Below are 12,500 nucleotides of genomic sequence, written 5' to 3' on the forward strand. Positions count from 1 at the left end.
TGAGTTGGGTTTAACGCCGCTTTTAACAGTATTCAAGTTATATCGCGGCATGTCAGCTTAATCTTGGAGGAAGCCCGAAGTGATGCAGGTCTCAGACGTTTACCACTTCGGTGAAACCCACGAGCACGGGTATGGTGCTGACAAACCTAGAAACATAATCGGGGCGAACCGGGGTTCGAACCCACAGTCATAGGTTTCTGGCGTGCCCAAGGGACGCAACTCTGCACAGCGAATTGCGGCGACTTAGACGACTGGGCCACCCGTGCCCCCCAAAACTCCGTAGAAGTGTGTCTTATTTCTGATTATGTGCCCCTGATTATGTGAACAATAACATTCTCTATCTCTAGCATAATACGTTGTGAGTAGATCACGGTTGTCTTTTCTTATTCCAGTGGTGACCTTGCCCTTCTTTCGAAGCTGTCACTGACATGCAAGCAGACTTCAGTTTGTTGATTTTCAGTACAGGGTGGTACAGTTAAGATGAATGTCTTTGGCGAACACTCTGATTTCCCTCTTTCAAAATGGTACGGACAGGATATAAATTTAGCTGATAGATCAAGGAAACCGAGCAATTTGAAATACACAGACGGGACACCGGCAGTGCGAGTGACCGACTGTTGGTCGATATTCAAAGCGCGGCGCAAATTTGACTTTTCAAATTTCCTTATAGGTGTCCTGCGTACTAACAACATGGCGCTTGAATTACCATACGTTGAAGAAATTCTTCTTAAAGGATTCTTGAGCGTCGGTGCTGTAATGTTTGCAAACACAACATCAGGAACATGTTGTTAATGCGTATGCACAGAAATGTCACCAATGCTCATATTTGGGCATATATCAATATTCATGCGCAACCAGATTTTGCAACCGGTTTCAGTTTGGTCTGTCAACGAACGAAAGTTGTCATGTATTTACACCTAAATATATATTTAACATTGGTAATAAATAAAATACCACACTCATTCTCGTTAGATACCATTTTTACGAAACTCGTGAACTTTCTATGGTAACTGACCGAACGAAAGCGAGGTCAGATACCATAGAAAGTTCACTCGTTTCGTAAAAATGGTATCTTAACCTGTTTCCTTAATTCGAGAGAATGTTTCACGAATAAAGCTACACTGTTGTGTCCACCTAATCGGTCATAAATCTAACGGATGTTGATTCGATAATGTTGACACAAAAATATTCTTCAATACACCTCTCCTTAAACCTTTATATTCCTTACATACAAAAAGAATACATACCCATCCTCAACATGGGACTTGCATAATGGACAAAGTCGTAAATTTCAGGACTGGATTTATGTCGGCCAGAATTGATAGCAATATCCATTAGACCAAGACTGAACCTACTGACTATATTTCCTAATTCTTTGATGTAAAGGAAAAAGAATATTTTTTCTGTTGCAAGATGATTTTTACAAGATCTGTATGCATCATACCTTGTACTGTCCGCTAATATAAGATAGCTACGCGATAAATCGCAAAGAGCAATGCTAGTGGAGCCGTTTCGTGAAACATTTGTGATAAAAAGCATGAAAGTTGGTATGGTTGTAGGTAATGACATTCAAAATATATCCAGATATGGATGCAGATCTTTGACAACATCTGACCCTTTGTTCCACGGACTATATTTGTGTAAGTGCTTATAATGTTTTATTCCCACATTCTTGTGAAATAACATGTTCTGAATTCATTCGGTACAAATACTCGCCCACAGTTTGATACGCTACTCTCAGATGGGATGGCAATTGTGTTCATGCTAAGAGGTGGTGGTGAGGTGAGGTGAAATGGGGTTTAACGTCGCGTCCAAGATCATTGCACTTATATAGCGACGTGCATGTACGTGTGTGTGTCTGTGTGGCTGCTTGTACTAGTCCGGACTGATGCCAATTTATAGTGCTAGACCACTGAGATACCATGCCGCAGTTTAACATGAATACCCCATTCAGAAACAGTATACTGACTCCGAGCCGACCAGTCCTTGTTTTAGCCCCTTAATGCCGAGCGCCAGACGGGGTAACCACAAGTACAATCTTTTAACGTCTTTTGGTATGACGCGGCCGGGGATCGAACCCCGGACCTTCCGCTCTCCGGGCGGACGCTCATGCTAAGACCTGGTGGGAGTCTTGAGAGTGTGTCCAGGGCCGACATTGTTTGGGACAAGTACAGTCTCACATCAACAGCAAGAATCAAATGAGGAAAACAGAGTCACAGGCTGCGTTCAACCAAGCAGCAAAGTTCTTCACACATAGAAGACATTTCTGAGAATTCACGAGAACAAGACAGAACTGTTTAAGTTCTTGGCTGAACGAGTTATTTCATAAGCATGTGGGGACAAACAAACTTAAAATAAACGGATTCTGTGCAACACAGGGTCAGACGTTGTCAATAATCTGCATCCATGTTCAGATTAAGAAGCTGATACAAGACATGTTTGCACGTCTAATGCTGCCAGACTGGGTCATGATGGGATTCTGATTCGAACAGTTGATACTGATGTCATTGTCCTGGTCATTGCGTTGTTTGGCAGAATAATTGTGTGTCACCTCTGGATAGCTTTTGGAACTGACAAACAATTCAGATATTTGGCTGTTCATGTCTTTGTCGGATTCCATGGACCAGAGGAAGCCTATCCACTTCAACCTTTGCTGGCTGTGACCAAACATCTTTCTTTGTGGGAAAGGCAGACAAAAAGAACAGCGTGGGAAACGTGAATGTGTATGATGAAGCAACTGAGGCTTTCAATCTCATTGATGATGTACCAACCGAACAGGATGTGATGAACATGATGCCGGTCATTGATGAAAATGGTACAAGAGTTGATGAGACACGCAAAGACGTATTCACTAAGAAATGTAAATCAATTGATCTAGAGGCCGAAACAGACCTTCCCACACCAACTGAGAGAGGATAGGTAATATCAGTAGCACATGGCTATGAGTCTTTGTGGACTACACTACCACAAGCTTCTAAGTCATGTCAGGAACTGTTGAGATGTAGTTGTAAGTATGAGCGAGGGTTCAGAACAAGGTGTTACTGTGTTGTGGTTCGTTTAATTGGTACACCACTTTGCAAATGTGATGGCAAATGTGATCACATTTAATTGCCCAAAAAACCAAACCCGTTAGCCATTTACAGCAGATTTTTATGAATACAAATTTTGTTCGTTAAATAGTCTGTAGTTATCACTGTATTTACCATATGAGAATACAATATTGGTATGTTTAATTGGCCTTCATGACGTATGTCTTATAGATATGCCGAAAAAGTATGAAATGCATATATTCTTTTATTTTTTTAGATTACCTAAATCAACATAAAAAGTCTATTGTGATAAAATTATTTACTTTCAGGTGTTGTGTTGGGCAAATACATTTCCAATATGTTAATTTCTCTTTATATATTTAGGTTGTGGGTCATGTTCACGTGAGATATACTAGAATTTCATTCCTCCATGGCGGCCATTTTGGATTTGGAGGCCATATTGGATTTTGTTAGGAGGCTTAATATCTGAAAATATTTGGAATGTTATTACCTCCAACAGTGCCAAGTTTCATGCTTTTACCATAAAGGGCACAACCCACCCCATATCTGTCGCGAAACGGCCCCACTACGAAGAACGAAGCGTGGTTTATTTCACGATATAACATTGTTCTATCACGTCGTTTCTGGAAATTCTGATATGCGTTCGCAACTTGACGCCGCATATATTGGACGAAGTCATTTTTGAGGATGGGGGAGGGTGTCTAATAAGTTGTTCCCGATAGATGTAGCTGGGGTACGCAGATAAACGCAGTGGTCGAACGATCGCATTTAAAAGTGGGAGAGATATGACAATCAGTATTAGTAGAAAAGGTACCGATTATCGACGTGAGGGTTCATAGAATAAGCGGTAAATACAAAACTAAACCCATCTGTTCATAAAATGGACTTGTCCGACATTGACGCGGTCGGATTCTATTCAGGGAGTCATCATAATTAAAATTAAGGTAACTTTTTTGAAAGGTTGTACATTTTATCAACATCCTTAAAGAGGCTGTACATAATGTTAAAATCTCATATAAGAAATAAACCACTCGTGGTCGTTGTTTATCGCACAATAAAACACTGCAGGGAGAGATAAACAACGAATACGAGTCGTTTGTTTCTTAAATATTAAGCTCAAATTTTAATCAAACATATCCTGAGAACATCTGTCTAAAATGTAAATAAACATATGTTCGTTCCCAACTCCTTGATTTACCACATATAACCAAATCTATAAGAAAAAGGCATGCCCAGGCTTGGATGCCCATGTTGTGTAACCAATTTTATCATAATGAAATATAATATTATATTACTGTTTTGGTCATCGTTGTTCGCCCATTCTAAACCTGCGAAATCAGGACCTTATTCAGCGGACATTAGAGTCAACATATAGACGGTACCTTCCGCAATCGCACCATATTATTAGGGGTCGGTAGACCGACGTTAAGACATTGTTTCACATGTATTTTAACAAAAGACTCATCCTCTGAAAACCCCATACTTCGGAACCATATCGAAAGCATTGGTAGTATTTGTGAATCACAAAGTTGAAAATATAGGCGTAGGTGGCACGGTTCTAATTGAGTGAGTGAGTGAGTGAGTGAGTGAGTTGGGTTTAACGCCGCCTTTAACAGTATTCCAGTTATATCGCGGCGTGTCAGCTTAATGTGGGAGGAAAGCCCGAAGTGATGCAGGTCTCAGACGTGAAACACACGAGCATGGGTATGGTGCTGCCAAACTTAGAAACATAATCGGTGCGAACCGGGATCCGAACCCACAATCATAGGTTTCTGGCGTGCCCAAGGGACGCAAATCTGCACAGCGAATCGCGGCGTCTTAGACGACTGGGTCACACGTGCCCCCAGTTCAAATTGAGATAACTTTGACAGTAATCCAAGTAGTGCTTTTCTACCTTTTATAACTGAATTTGAATTCATTTATTCCAGATTTAATGTATGACTAACACTAACTCCCAGGTATGTATACTAATTTGATATATTAACAAATGTCAACGGATCCGAAGTGCAGATGAAAAAGTTTCGGATACTTTATTATTTGCTGAAGGCATGCACCTCTTCAATCTCATTAAAATCAGATCTCCCTGCCGCTAAACAAAGATCTGAGGACATCCCATTACGGGTCACGTTAGAACGACCTTTCGCGAACTTTGACCGACCACTGAAACGAGAAGTCGATATCAGCCAATGAGAAAGCAGCTTTCTCGAGCTTTACGGCACTCGTTTCAACCTGGCGACTTCCATTTCAGATTACGCTTGAAAAATATGTTGACACAGTGCTCGATTAAAATTTTGAAAACTGAACAATCCGGAATGTCTAATATATGGTTACGATTGTATGGCAGTGCTTTCCACGTACTGTGCAACGCCGCCTCCGTTCAAATGTTTATCCTACGGAAGCGAGAGACAGACGATAATTTTGACGGAATCAGTCGAATACGCCGTTTTAACGTTTTCGAGGCTGCAATGTTTAGAAAACACATTCTGACTGTCACTTTCATGATCTGGTTAGCGACGCTTTGATTGGTCGGATGAAAAGTCGTTCTGACGTGATCCGTAATGGGATGTCCTCAGATCTTTGTTTAGCGATAGCGAGAACTAAGATCTGATTTTAATGACTTATGCCGTTGTCTTGCTTGACAACGGTATAAGGATCTATACCGTAACGTCGCTTTTCACAGTATTAAAGAAGTTGTTATCCATAAAATTGTGTCTATCTTGTCTTTTAGGTTTCAGTTTATGTTTGAGTGACAAAATCACAACTGGGAGTATTATTAACTTTGTAATCATTTCTTACCCCAGGTTTCATAGAACCAGTTATATTTTTATACAAAATTACCCAGCCACTTATTAATGTTCAGAAAATGTTGCAGGAAGGAGTGATGGTTAAATAGACATGATCAAATATAACAACAGTTCTTTCAATTTTCAATTACATAACAAACAAACTTGGTATACTTTCTTTTGCCCCTCAGTTTATGCAGAATCAACAATAAATACTGAAAATTATGAAAACCCATATTTTCACTTGTTGTTTCATATAATCTAAGAAATAGTCCCCATATATTTCGTGAGATGTTGCAAGGAGTAATAATGTAGAAAGTAATACTACTTGAACAATTGCTAGGATTTTTAAGGATGAAGAAATATTGCTACTTGTAGGGCAGGACATGCTTACCCTTTTCGCGAACACCTGGTGTCTTCACTGATTTTCAGAGGTCGATTCATATTATTTTCGCAACTGTTTGCCCTTCAGGCCAATTGGAATCTGGGGGATTATCAAAACTGGTTATTCTCTTGCACTGGTGTTATATATTTATACTGAGTAACATTCTTGTATAGAATGTCAGTTCAATATGTCAGCATCAGCAATACTGCCACGAATAAAATCTGAGACTTTGTTTAATTCATAAATGTTATATATAGAAAAGCGCTAGTTTGTGCACCGCTCGACAAACTTTAGAATGAACTTAATTCATTGATCCATGACGCATTTATTGTTAAACGTGGTTGTTGGAATAGGTGAGTGAGTTGTGTTTAACGCTGCTTTTAACAGTATTCCAGTTATGTCACGGCGTGTCAGCTTAATGTGGGAGGAAAGCCCGAAGAGATGCAGGTCTCAGACGTTTACCACTTCGGTGAAACCCACGAGCACGGGTATGGTGCTGACAAACCTAGAAACATAATCGGGGCGAACCGGGATTCGAACCCACAATCATAGGTTTCTGGCGTGCCGAAGGGACGCAACTCTGCACAGCGAATCGCGGCGCCTTAGACGACTGGGCCACCCGTGCCCCCTGTTGGAATAGGACTTCGGACTCCTCACATGTACCCCAGTGCATATCTAGACGGGCGTCTACTGGTCATTGGGCGTTAGCATCTGTGTCCATTCATTCCCTCTTCAAGATTTTTAACTTGTTTAAATGATAAAAGTTTAATAAGAGCTTATTGTAAACTTAAAATTCCATTGCACAATTTAAATGTAAAATGTAAATGGATCAGCTAATGATAAATCTGCTCAACTCTGAAAATCCTGATATGATCCATGCTGTTTCTTAAAACATGTCTTTAACATCACGTGACAAATGTTAATATCCAATCTGCATTGTACCATGGGCCTTGGGTCTGTCTGTCTGTTAATCATAACATGTGGTTTACAATTCTTACGCACGTGTAACAGTATATTAGCAGTAAAGGAAGCAACGACACCTACCAGCTGTGAACTTATACTGCCCGTATCCAGTTCTGTCTCTCCGTGCAGCACGGCACTGCGCAGGTCGCTGCCTTTATACTGTTACCCATCGGTTACAATTTGTCACATGACCAGCCCGGGTGAGCTCACCCAACACTGCACACGAATACGTCATAAGTCCAACGGACAAAACAGAGAAAACACGTGGCGTCATACTGGTGACAGGTTGGAGAAGAAATTCGTTTTCTATAACAACGACATTGGGCCTTAGTCTCATGTACGGATCTCTACGAAGAAGAGTATTTTACTTTATTGAAATAAAATATATCATCTGAAATTGAATAACTACAACTGTTTATTAATGTTCTGTAAATACATGCATGTATACAGCTATCGTGTTGACTTGAGTTCAGCCACGGACCGATATAACCTATACAAGTTCGTGGTTCAGCTAACACAAGTTTCTTTCCTTCGCTTTTATTTGGCCGTTTAAGTTTAGCAGTTGTTATCGCATCGTTAATTCTTTCTAATGTATTATGTACGGTAACTATTTACTTCCGGCCTATCCTTTTCACTTCCCTTTCTTAACAGTTTAAGCCAGAGTGATAGCAGAACGATACAAGCGAATTTCCAAGCTAAGTAGGTGACGTAATATTATGCAGGTCTGGCTCTGGCCCCTATGTACGGAAGCCTTTTAGGGCCATTTTCTTTTTCTTGAAATTTGAAGATGATAACTTGAAATTTGAAGATACTAAGTTGAAATTTCAAGATACATACTAAGTTGAAATTTCAAGATAATCATCTTGAAATTTCAAGTTATTATCTTGAAATTTCAACTAAGTATCTTCAAATTCCAACTTAGTAACTTGAAATTGCAGGATAGTATCGAAAAAAAATGGTCCTCAAAGGCTTCCGTACCTAAGGACCCCCTGAGGGCCTTTTAGAGGGTTTTTAGGAGAATAATGGAGTCTTAAAATAACAATAGATCAAAGGGACCTCGGAAATGTGATACTACAATATAATTAAATACAATACAAATTGGTGCATTGTTGTCTCACCATTTGTACATAAAGAAGATAAAAGTCAACGGAGCATGATACATTAAAACACCTAAACGGGTTATGACAGAGAGTTATATCAAGAAAAATTCTTGATAAAAACATTAATATTACATACACATAAGGTATAAAATATATGAGTATATATACACAACTTAGCGTTATATACACCATAGAGAAGGAACAAGTAAAGGAAATAAAATAAATAAATACATTTAAAAAAAATTAAATATATAAATTATGAATGTTGGAATAGTTTCTGCGGGTGAACATTTTAAAGCACATTCTACCTGATGAAGAGGCAAGGGTATTATCGTAAAGCAATATATTCAAGTTGGTGGCAGAGCAATCATTGAATAAGGGTTATAACAAGAACATTTGCTTTTATTCGTTTCAATCTACAACTTGAGGGAGCCACATCTCAATGTGAGTGAGTGAGTTGGGTTTAACGCCGCTTTTAACATTATTCCAGTTATATCACGGCGTGTCAGCTTAATGTGGGAGGAAAGCCCGAAGTCTCAGGCCTCAGATGTTTACTACTTCGGTGAAACCCACGAGCAGGCGTATGGTGCTGACGAACCTAGAAAAATAATCGGGGCGAACCGGAATTCGAACCCACAATCATAGGTTTCTGGCGTGCCCAAGGGACGCAACTCTGCACAGCGAAACGCCAACTCGTGTTATTCAGGTTACGGAAAGGGGCAAGTGGTGACGAATGAGCGAATCGCGGCGCCTTCGACGACTGGGCCACCCGTGCCCCCTTCAGAAGAAAGAACAGTTTGACAAAGAGCAGGCAGGCCATTGCATAATATGAACTTAAAATCTAAAAATCCAAAATATTCAGTACATGCACTGCTTGTTTTCATTGCATCGCTAATCAGTACTAGTGTATGAATAACCACAGGGACTAGAAAACAACGCTGGTTTTGTTAAGTTAATTAAAAGGGTAGATATATGTTAAACACTAATTAGATAAATGTCCATGTAACAACACAGGAAGCTGCGGTGACTAATAGAAAACAACGCTGGTTTGGTTAAGTTCATTATAAGTGTAGATATGCGTTAAACACTAATTAGATAAATGTTCATGTGACGACACAGGGAGCTGTGATGACTGATATTTAAGTATTTTCTTACCTTATCGCGAACATCTGCTAATTTAATGTAGCGGCCATAACGCCTTGTCCACATGACCAAAGAGGTTAACCCCGTCAGCAAGATGACAAGGTAAGGATGTCATCTGTGGGACGACTCCACGCCCTGCTACACTAACATCATTATTTGACAGTGATTCATAAACATGTACTCGTGATATACATGTAGTTGGAATCGCATGATAGACTCTGCTTTTAGCAGAGTTTTTTTATGATTCTAGACGCTTTAATTTCATAACCTCAAACATACGATTTAAGTCATAACATTGAATAAGGAATCTTAATTTAACTCACAGATGTTCTCGATTAAGCAGCTAGTGGTGTTTCTTTTATTAAAATAATAAACTAATGTATTCTCAATGTGGATATATAACTCAGACTGTACTTATCCTCAAGATTTGGGTTACATGTAGACCCTAACGCTCTTCTCCGAGAACTATTATGTTTTTTCATCGTTAACCTACTGCTTTAGGTATACGCAAACAGGTATACGCAAACAGGTTCAGTCATAAAGTGCCTACATCCCAATTTGCCTACAAAAATTACTGTAGGCACATGGGGACCTCGGTTTCATCCCTATTCATGTAAATGGACTGAGCCACTATTGTTTGACTTCTTTTTGCTGAGAGATAAGCGTCAGGATGAATATTCACATAATGCAAATCGTTCTTCGTATGTTATATACTCCGTTCACATGCGCCTCTATGCATATGTGTGTATATGTTCATACGTGTGTAGGAATACATACGAAAGTATACTTGTCATGTCAACGCATCTACTCATGTGTGTATATTTACACCAGGGGCAAATTTGCATCATGTCTGGAGCAGGTGCAAATGTAAATGTAAATTTGCACTGTGTGTATATGTTCCAATGTGAACGTTTATGTCAACGTAAGAGGATGATCTGATTAATATCTGTTCTTTTGCCAACACCCAAAAAATTGTCAACACTTGCCAACTTTTAACCGTATATACAGCGTTGAGCGGACGGTGTTTTCTTTTGGTTTCAAGGAGTCAAAACTTTGTGTACAAATGAAATGAAAATGAACACATGTTGCTTCACGCGAACATTTTCGGTGAAGTAACTCTCTTCTTATTCAACTTTGATTGGAAAACAACCTGCTTCGTGTTGAATGTCGTGAACAGACTGACGAATATGTGTGCCTTACACAATTTACATACTTTATTTACACACCTAAGATGCTTTTCATGTGAACGCATAGTAAATTTACATATACGCACTTATGTATAGTTACACTTGTGTAAAATTACTTACGTAAGTAAATGTTGTGCAAGTGAACGGGGACGGGGTATTAGTCTATCTCCAATGTCAGGATCTGGTTTCAGCAAAACAAAGGCCAAAGAATGATAGGGTGTACATGACACAAATACCCGGAACTACAGAGTATCGGGAGGCCGAGTCATTCAAGGTGCCGCAGTTCGCTGTGAAGAACACTCCTCAGGAATTCGAATCCCCGAGTCGCCCAAGTGATATTTCTAGATTTGTTAGCATCCAAACTGTTCAACGTCTCAGACCTGCATCACTTTCGGCCTTCCTCCTATATCAAGCCGACACACACGATATAACCGAAATACTATTCAAATCGACGAAACCAAACTCACTCACTCACCATAATATGAAAGCCGCTACTCGCCAGTTCAGCCACGCCCCCGCATCTGCTTGATTTTAAGTAGTGTGTCTTCACAGTTTCATGCTAACGCTGGTCACTACATCCGGGTCTCTTTCATGTTAACCCTTGCGTTAGTCAAGCTTTCTGATTGGCTGAATGGTAATAGTGAACAGGAAGGTTATGTAACTGCGTCATAGATAACGTTCAATCGTTTCTATTGAACAGGGTAATCAGCATTCGTGACCAACTCGTGTCATTCGTGACTAACTCGTGTTATTCCGGGACAAGCCGAAAAGCGATTTTTGCGACCGGGTTCCGTCTTAGCGCAAACGGGCATGCACGCGCATTTTGATTGGTTTGTCGTATTTTCGCACATAACATTCATCGATAGGGGAACGAGTCTTCTTGCAGGTTACGGAAAGGGGCGAGTGGTGACGAATGGGTTATCAGGAGAGAGTTTGTGTGTATTTTGGCGAGTAAATTCAGAAGTTCACATATGAATGTACAGTAAAATACGTTTTGTAATGTAAGTAAAATACAAACTGTTGGACATAACGAGCTGGCTTGTTTTTTTGCCTAGCCATGTGCTGTATATTTTATCAAAATAAAATTGATGGTTATAACGAACTAAAATTTGAGACCGATATCACTGTAGTTTACTGTACCCATATTTATATCAATATCGCAAAAAATAAGCACAAACAAATAGAAAACAAACCAAAACACCCATACGTATTTCAATTATGGCAGGAAAGTACCGGAAATATCCGGCAAGTATCAATGGTGTATTGTACTGTACACACATCCTTGTTCAATAGAAGAGAACTCATACACGATAATGCCTTGATCGGAAAACAGGAATCGGATTTTTTTATTAAAATAATGAAATAATGATTATTTTGCTATCAGACATCCTTCTGCAAATATCAATTAGGAGATAAACCTACTGTATTTTGAAATTTGATGTAGTCCCACTTTAGAATAGATACCTCTTTATTATAATTGGGAACCGAGAGCTTTAGCGCGAGGTTCCAAATTATAATAAAGAGGTTTCTATTCTACAGTGGAACTACATCAAATTTCAAAACACAGTAGGTTTATCTCCATTCTACCATGACGGCAACAACGCTTTGAAAACGGCGCTCTCTTGCAACGCTTATAACACAGGTGCACAGGTCCGCGATCTTAGAACATTCAGAAAAGTGGTCACAGGTAGTTATATATGTAACAAATATTACTAAAGTTCAAGATTAAAAAACACCAAAGTCGTGAGTAGTTCATAATAAGTGTTCAAAACACATAGTTTTTCAAACGAAGTTGACAAATAACACTCCTTACTTAATCCAAAGAGAGATGTTTTAATTTCTTTCAAACTGTTCCACACTGTTGAACACTGTGGACTGGCTGTCGTTTC

The 12,500-nt window shown here is 39.5% G+C and overlaps 1 protein-coding gene across 1 annotated transcript in view; it reads right to left on the reverse strand.

Annotated features, from left to right (window-relative positions):
• Window positions 1-12,500, reverse strand: part of LOC124117106 (sodium-dependent glucose transporter 1A-like) — a 27,682-nt gene that overhangs the window by 14,582 nt on the left and 600 nt on the right. The gene's annotated exons all lie outside the window — the stretch shown is intronic.

Source organism: Haliotis rufescens, unplaced genomic scaffold, assembly GCF_023055435.1.
Source record: "Haliotis rufescens isolate VD_foot unplaced genomic scaffold, xgHalRufe1.0.p SCAF_10, whole genome shotgun sequence".
Classification (NCBI taxonomy): Eukaryota; Metazoa; Mollusca; class Gastropoda; order Lepetellida; family Haliotidae; genus Haliotis; species Haliotis rufescens.